The 8,009-nt window shown below is 41.1% G+C and overlaps 1 long non-coding RNA gene across 6 annotated transcripts; it reads right to left on the bottom strand.

Moving 5' to 3' along the window:
- Nucleotides 1-1,459: 1,459 nt before the first annotated feature.
- Nucleotides 1,460-7,252, bottom strand: LOC307016847. Of its 6 annotated transcripts, none has more exons than XR_013801932.1 (7): nt 5,408-7,252; nt 3,728-3,812; nt 3,430-3,561; nt 3,221-3,343; nt 3,019-3,133; nt 2,812-2,886; nt 1,460-2,516 (listed from the first exon to the last, which is right to left on the bottom strand). It is a non-coding gene; the product is annotated as an uncharacterized lncRNA (long non-coding RNA). The 6 variants fall into 6 exon arrangements; XR_013801937.1 differs by lacking the exon at nt 5,408-7,252 and adding an exon at nt 3,974-4,950; XR_013801933.1 differs by having other exon boundaries at nt 1,461-2,516; nt 6,100-7,252.
- Nucleotides 7,253-8,009: the final 757 nt, after the last annotated feature.

Genomic DNA, 8,009 nt, shown 5'->3' with positions numbered 1-8,009 from the left:
ACTCCAGGTGGAACTTAAGTCTGATTTAACACTTGATTATATTTCACATCATTCATCCACATCTGTGAAGTAACTAAAGGTATTAAATACATCGAGTGGAGGAAAAGTACACCATGTACCTCTGAACTGTGGAGGAGTAGAAGTACACAGTTGCAAAACAGTGAAATAATTAAGTAAAATACAAGTAGCTCAAAATTGTACCCAAGTATAGTACTTGAGTCTATGAATTTCTTTACTTTACACCAGAGGCTATAAATATAGAAAGACTAAGCCTTGCACAGGGGCATGAAAATACATTTTTTAAATGTTCAAAAGTGCTGCCAAAAATATAAACTGACTGCTAGACAATTAAAATAAATTCCCCACACTTGTACCTATTTGCTGTAAAGGAAATATTCCCAGACGAGGAGATAACATACAAGTATGGGGATCCTGCTTGGCCCTGGTGCTCAATAGTGAGGTTCTGTTCTCTTTAGGACATTGCTTAACTGACAGGGAAAAAGTGTTGCATTGTTCTTCATGGTACTACCACTCAGCTCAGTTAAGCAGATTTGGTTTATTTCAGCAAAAAAACATTATTTTCTGAATTTCACCTGATTTAATACAAAATGAGTCAATCATGTTTTAAAGTCGTGCCTGTCTTTCACTTATTTACAGGAAGTATGTGGTGGGACCGAACTTCGTACAACTCATCAGGGGACAAGATGGTAAGTTTCAATGTATTGTTTTTCCACACATTGTTGCGTGTCGCTGACCGGTATAGATTGAAGCTGTTTTACCAGGACTATCGTCTTGGTAAGGGGGCTCCGTTTCCCCATACTTTGGGTCAAATTGAAACGGGTTAAATGTCATACTACACAGAAAGATAAAGGCCGTCTGGTCACAGGGTGTCTTGTTGGGACAGCAGTCCTTGTAAGGACAGATGATTTACAACCTGTTGACATGACTAGACATGAGATCATTGCCTTCATCCAGCATGTGCACACCTCCATAACTGTTAACGGTCCCATGACATGGCCATATCCACTGATCGATTTCGACTGATCCACTGATCCATTGTTGAGGTCTACTAGAATAGATTCACATTGTTCAATGTTCCAAACTCACATTGGTTTCTCATACAGCATCTCTGTATAGTATGTGTATTCACTCTCTGTCCTACACGCCTTGATGGAGCTCCTGCCCCTCCCCTCCTCCCAGTGTGCGCTGATGTGTGTTTATGTGTTACAATGGCGTTTGTTAGCAACCAGAAAGTGACACCAGTAATGACAAACAGATGAGAATGCTGCGTGGGGTCTTTGTCTGGTTTCAAAAACGTAATTAAAATTCAATTTGACTTGCTTTCTTCTTTGTTATATAGTGAAATGCACAGTGATTCGATGTTAAAATAATGCTCAACAAATGTTACCAGTACATTTTTCTGGATATGAAGAAAATACAAACTTGGTGTTCCTTTTTTGTTCAAAGGTGAAGGACATCTGCCTTTCCAGTAATGAAGATTCCTTCTGTGATTAAAACTACATTCCCAAAACTGCGTCAAGCAGCGATGGATCCAGCGCTGATGAAGACTGCCCACCTGACTCTGAAGCAAATAACGATTGGGATCCTCTCATTGCCACCATCAGGGATTCAAAGCCACCCCATGGTAAGACTGCTCCAACCGTCTCTACAAAGAACTGTGTTGTACAACAAGACACGGCTGCTACTACCTCTGACACATTCCAACTTGATGAAGATTTCATCCCTGATGGGGCTTCCTGTTCTGATAATGAACCTACCACATACAATACTCAGAATCTTCCAAGGTTTAACACAACAGCTGTAACAGTCTCATTCTCTGAGAGGGCAATAATTAAGTGTGTTGCAAACCCAGGGGTGGACTGGGACAAAAATTCAGCCCTGGCATTTTCTGTCCAGACCAGCCCACTACATTATCAGCGGACACTACATAGAAGTCCACTAATCTTGCGGCATCTTCTCTCATGCATACTACAAAGGAGAGTCATATTCCTTGATAGCAGTTAACAAATGAAGCACTTAACTATGAACTCAAGGACTAAAATTGACAGCTATATCAATCAATCTTTATTCATTATAGTGTCAAATCACAACAGAAGTTATGTCATGACTAGGGGTGGGACGAGACTAACGGGAAGAACCCTTATGCTACCCTTTCAGTTTTTAGTCTGTGACTGTAAAAATCTTTTGGTGTAAGACCAGTATTAGTTAAAACCAGACTCGGACAATAATAACAAAAAAATATCCTGACAAATAATCTAAATAGAAACATATTACAGACAGTAGCAGCATTAGAGCTGAAATTCACTCACTCATTATGAAACCATAAATAGAGAATTGGGAAAAAAAAAAATATATAGCTGTGTGAAAAGTCTAAGACATGGGTTACAGGTCTGAAGAGATATGCATTCTCATATACGTGTATGTGCACAAGAATGTATTGCTCTATACTTCCTCGTCCGCAGCCAGCCAGCTCCACTCCTCACCAAATTCGTGACCTGCAAGAAACAGCGAACAGAACTTGTACTCAGTATCTGTGTACTGACAAATATAAGTAGCCATGTAGCCATATTGTGACGTAGTGACACTTAGTGAACAAATGTATCTGTCATGAAGGATGACTTAAGTCTCAAAAGAGCCCTAAGGCCTACCTGCATAACTGTTAATTGAACTTAAAAGATATGCAGATGTTTGAAATTAAAACCATCAATATGAAAATCTTCAGCCAGGAAATAATCATAATCAAACCTTTTGTTTCAATCTGAGACAAAACAAGTTGCATAATAAACTCACAAAGTCAAGACGAAGCTCTCAGATATGATGGATGACTCAAGCATCATAGAAGAACTTCTAGCAGGTCAGGAAAACCTGTTTGATAGGAGATAATGGTAGCAGAGAATATAAAGAGACATTTATGAATTACCAATTGTCATTTTATAACACATATAGTATGTTTCTTCACACAAACCTTTAAACATACACATATTGCATTCCTCTCACCACATGAAATAAGCTCAGGAACCCAAAAGTGGCCCAGTGAATGACGGAGGAGACGAAGCAGGTCCTCAAAAGGGGACAGAGGGAAAACAACTTCTTAGGCTCTCGGGTGGTCAACCTAAAAGAGACATGGAAACATTATTAAGTCTCTCATCATCACAAATCAAGTATGAATTCATATAACATTATAAGACACATGACATACTCAACAAATCATAGACTTCTCAGTAGCCAAAAAGTGGTGAAGTGGAGGAAGTAAGGGAGCAAATCCTTGAAAATGGACGGAGGGGGAACAACTCCTCAAGCTCTCACATGTCAAGTGGTCAACCTGAGAGGGAATTGGATACATTATTAATTCTCTAATCCTCACAAATTAAGTATGATTTCATAAAACATAAAAAATGATAAACTCACCATACTAGAGGAGACTCAACAGCCAAACTTTGGTGCAGTGAAGGTAGAGAGTGGACGCAGAGAGAGAGCAAGTCCTCGAACATGAACGGAGGGGGAACAACTCCTCAAGCTCTCACATGTCAAGTGGTCAACCTGAGAGGGAATTGGATACATTATTAAGTCTGAAAAATAAATAAAATGTTTTCTTCTGTTCTGCACCTAAAGTTGAAAACTTTTGGGATGTGCGTTTCTTTCAAAACTTTTTTAAAATTATGAAGTATGAATTTATACAACATTAAAAATTACATGATACACTTACCAAATTCTAACAATGGTCCCAAATGAGAGAACAAGTCCACATATAGAACAGAGGGAGAACGACTCCTCAAATATATCAGAACAACCTGTAATGGAGAATAATTGATAATTTAGTGTACATGATCACACCATTAAGGATCAACACATAAGCACAATACAACTTCTGAAAAGCATAATTAAAATGACAAATAATGAATTAATACATCCATAATTTGTGATAATAACAATAATATTAAATATTTCTCGCCTTATCAGTGGAGCAGCTTTTTAAGCAGCTCACTCTTCTCTGCAAGTCTGTCTATCACAGAGTCAGAGTCCAAGGACATGAGGATGTCTTTCTCTGTGGCCATCAACATAAATGCCTCCAATTTATCAGATGAGAGGGTGCTTCTGAGTCTGTTTTTAATAAACTTTCAAATTGAAAATGTGCGCTCACAAGCCACCTGTGTGAGGGATAATGTAAGCAGGTATTTATAAGCAAGGCCTAGGGCAGGGTATGCATCTGTTAGCATGTTGAAACGGCGAAGTATCTGGTAGCAGCACAGAGGGCATTCTTTCCAGGAGCAACAGCTTATGGGAGTTATCTCAACCTCTTCTGTGTTGTCCTCCTCACCACCTGATCCATCTTCTACTGTTCTTGCTTTGTACTCTGCCAATGGGGATGCCTTCAGCCTGTTCCACTGGAGTGCAAAGCTTTTCAACTCGGCCTGCATATTTTCCTTGGTTGCCCTGCTGTCAAATCCTTGCAAGCACTTGCTTAAGTCTTGAAGGGCAGACTGGGGAAGAGCACTGGTGCAGAGCTGAGGGAAGTTTCTGGGATCCAGACATGCCAAGTCCGCATATAGATTGCCGTGTGTTAAAAAGCGCCTATGAATGGCTTCAATTGCTGTGTCCATGATCCGGTTATGCACATTCACCTCATAGGATTTTTCTGCATCATCCAGGGTCTCATCCTGAACCATCTCTCCAGGCAAGACTTTCTTCATCCTCCTCCTCTTTTGTGGCAGTGTGGCCTCCACTTCAATGTCTGTGTCATCTCTCTCTTGGATTTCTGTGTTTGTCCAGTTGACAAATGTGTCTGCTGCTTTTTTTACAGATTCAAAATCTCTTCCCAAGCTTTTCAGCGTATCCTGTGTCGATGCCACTATTCTGTGAGCAGAGAGGATGTTCAATCCTGCCGTCTGAAGGTATTTAGACAATGGAAAGGTATTTTCAGGTATGCGGAGGAAGATTTGAGCAGTGAAGATCGTCTCATACTTGAGCAATGACTCTGCATATCCTCTGGCCATGACACGGATACATGGTTTCACTGTTGCCTGTTTCTGTATAGCTGATAATGTCAACAGCACATCAACGTACAGACCATCTTCCAGTTTTCCAAAGGAGCCAAACACCTTCTTCAGGGCCTCATGCTTGGCCCACCAGCGTGTCTCGCCAATAGAAGCAAGGCGTCTACGTCTCTTGTTTCGGCCTGACTCTTCCCACACATTCATCCTTTTATATGACTCTTTGATGAATACCGCAATGCCATTGAGGAGCGCAAACAGGGACCCACTCTCAATAAAAATCTGGGTTGTGTTTGCAAGCACCAGATTTAGTACATGTGCGTAGCACCATACATGGTGTATATGCCTCCAATCTGACATTCCACTGATGAACAGACTGCTATGAGTTCTCTTACCGAATGCCATGCAGATGAAACAATACAGCATGTGACGCTCTGGACAGTACGTCAGCCACCTTCTACTGGTGCCGTCTCTGCTACAGAACACTTTCTGCACCACTGGTGGTGGTGGTGCAGTCTTTGGGCTGCCTGAATTGGTCTGGCTCTCTCCCTGAACTGACACATTTACACAGAAATTAAAGTTACACACAAATTATGAAATAGTTATCACCTCAGTAAACAATAAATGAATTGAAAGATTACAATAAATTCAATGGCAAATATTGCAAATTAATGTAATTATTTCCTATAGGTTTACTTGTATTTTGTGCTAAAATTCAAAGTATCTCATCTGTATTTACAATACAGCTTGATTCTGCAGCTTCATCTCTACTTACAGCTCGTTGGTCCATGTGAACGTTTACTGTTGCTATGGCAACAAGAAACCGCTGACGTTAGCAGCTCTTAGCTAGCCTAGCTAAATCATCTGAACAATAATAACCCATAATATCACAATTCGGCATATTTAAACAAAATCAACCACAACTACCAACATTCACAGCCCTTCAACTCTGGGCTAATATGTTGTCACAAGTAGGACTATGCAGTTAATTAGGTCACATCACATTCAATGTAAAAACGTTTTGTACTTTTTTTTTGGACATGTCTCAAAAATGTAGCCTAGCCAGCCCCAGGCTAACGTTACTTACCATTTATGCCTCCACTCGCTCGTCTCCCGGCGCAGCAGCACCTGCTGGGGTGGTGACCCCGGCACCAAATAGGTCCGTCAATTTAGAATATTTAGCAGCCTCCACCTCCAGAGAGTTCAGCTTTTTAAATCACAGTTTTTCAGCGCCACCCGGGCGTTTCTTCTGCTTATCCATTTTCAGCTCAGCAGCAGCCCGTCCCGCGACTCCCACCCATGCCATGAGGTCCTGCCCTACCTTGGTTTGTGTTGTGATTGACAGCACTGTCAGGGCTCTCTGAGCCTTTCAGCCCATGATTGATTGACAATGACAAACAATAGACCAATAATATGTGTCGATGCTGGCAACACACTGCTAGCCCTCTGTAGCCAATTGACCGGCCCAATTGGAGGGAATTTAGAGAAAAAAAAGAAAAGAGAAAAAAAAACATAGCGGACCGGCCCACATTGGGTCAACGGCCCACCGGGACGATGCCCGGTATGCCAGATGGCCAGTCCACCCCTGTGCAAACCCCAAAGAATCGTCTTGCGCCCTCAAAAATTATAACATTGAAAGGTGTGGTTGGAGGATCACCAGATGGTGGAATAACCGTGATTCTGAATCACAGCTTTCATGCGTCTTGGCTGCTCTCCACCAGTCTGTCACATGGCTGCTGGGTGACCTTATGTCATTCCTGGTGCAACAATTCAAGCAACTCAGCTTTGATGGATGGCATGTTACCAACCATCTTCCTCTGGATCACATTCCAGAGGTTTCCCATGGGGTTCAGGTCTGGAGATTGGGGTGGCCATGACAGGGTCTGGATCTGGTGATCCTCCAAACACACCTTGATTGACTTGGCTGTGTGGCATGGAGTATCGTCCTGCTGGAAAAACAATCCTTTTTGTCAGAGCAGAAGGAAGCACGACTTGTTCCAGGAGAACCTTGTATGTGGTTCGATTCATGCGTCATTCACCAAATGTCACAGTGGGTGCGGGACACTGAGGCTTGTAGGGCCTCTCCAGGTCTCTGTCTAACCATAAGATGACCAGGTGTTGGACATTTGGTTGAGGATGGGTGATGATCTGGGGGGGCTTCAGCACGGCTGAATGTCTTTGTGAAGGACGCATGAATTGAACGACGTACAAGGTTCTCCTGGAACAAATCGTGCTTCCTTCTGCTCTGACAATAAGTCTGACAATAAAGTCACCCAGCAGCCATGTGACAGACTGGTAGAGGGCAGCCAAAATGCATGAAAGCTGTGTTTAAAAAATAATATGAACTTGTTTTCTTTGCATTATTTGAGGTCTGAAAACACTGCATCTTTTTTTGTTATTTTGACCAGTTGTAATTTTCTGCAAATAAATGCTCTAAATAATAATATTTGTATTTGAAATTTGGGAGAGATGTTGGTAGTAAATAGAATAAATCAAAAATGTAAATTTGACTTAAATACATACCTATAACTAGTACAACCAGAGAAACTGATGATTTAGCAGTGGTAGCATTTTTTTGTAGAGCTGTATGTATTTGTACATAGATACCCTTTTATTTTACCTTATTTTTTCAAAGAATTTCATTTTAAAATGTATTAATAACAAATATATTTGGTAAAAGATGTTTCAGTTTTAAGTGAAGAAATGTTGGTGATGAAAAAAGGTTCATTAAAAATGAGGTAAATGCTTCAATCCAAGCCGTTGAGTCTGTTGTCCTTTTTATTTGAAGAAATTCCATTGACTCTACAGTTTGAATCTGTGTCTAATATTCACTTTTGAGGCAAAACGTATAAATTATGTCAGTATATTCAATTCTTTAGAGGTGACACAGTGGTTAGTGCGCGCGGCCCATGAAAGTTGTCTCCGCTGCCTACTCGGTGGGTTCGAATCCCAATCCCTCCGTAGCTTACAGGCAATGTCTTATCCTCTGTCTTCCAA

This window comes from Notothenia rossii, assembly GCF_949606895.1.
Source record: "Notothenia rossii genome assembly, chromosome: 8".
NCBI classification, from domain to species: Eukaryota; Metazoa; Chordata; class Actinopteri; order Perciformes; family Nototheniidae; genus Notothenia; species Notothenia rossii.
This window is presented reverse-complemented; position numbering and strand designations above follow the sequence as displayed.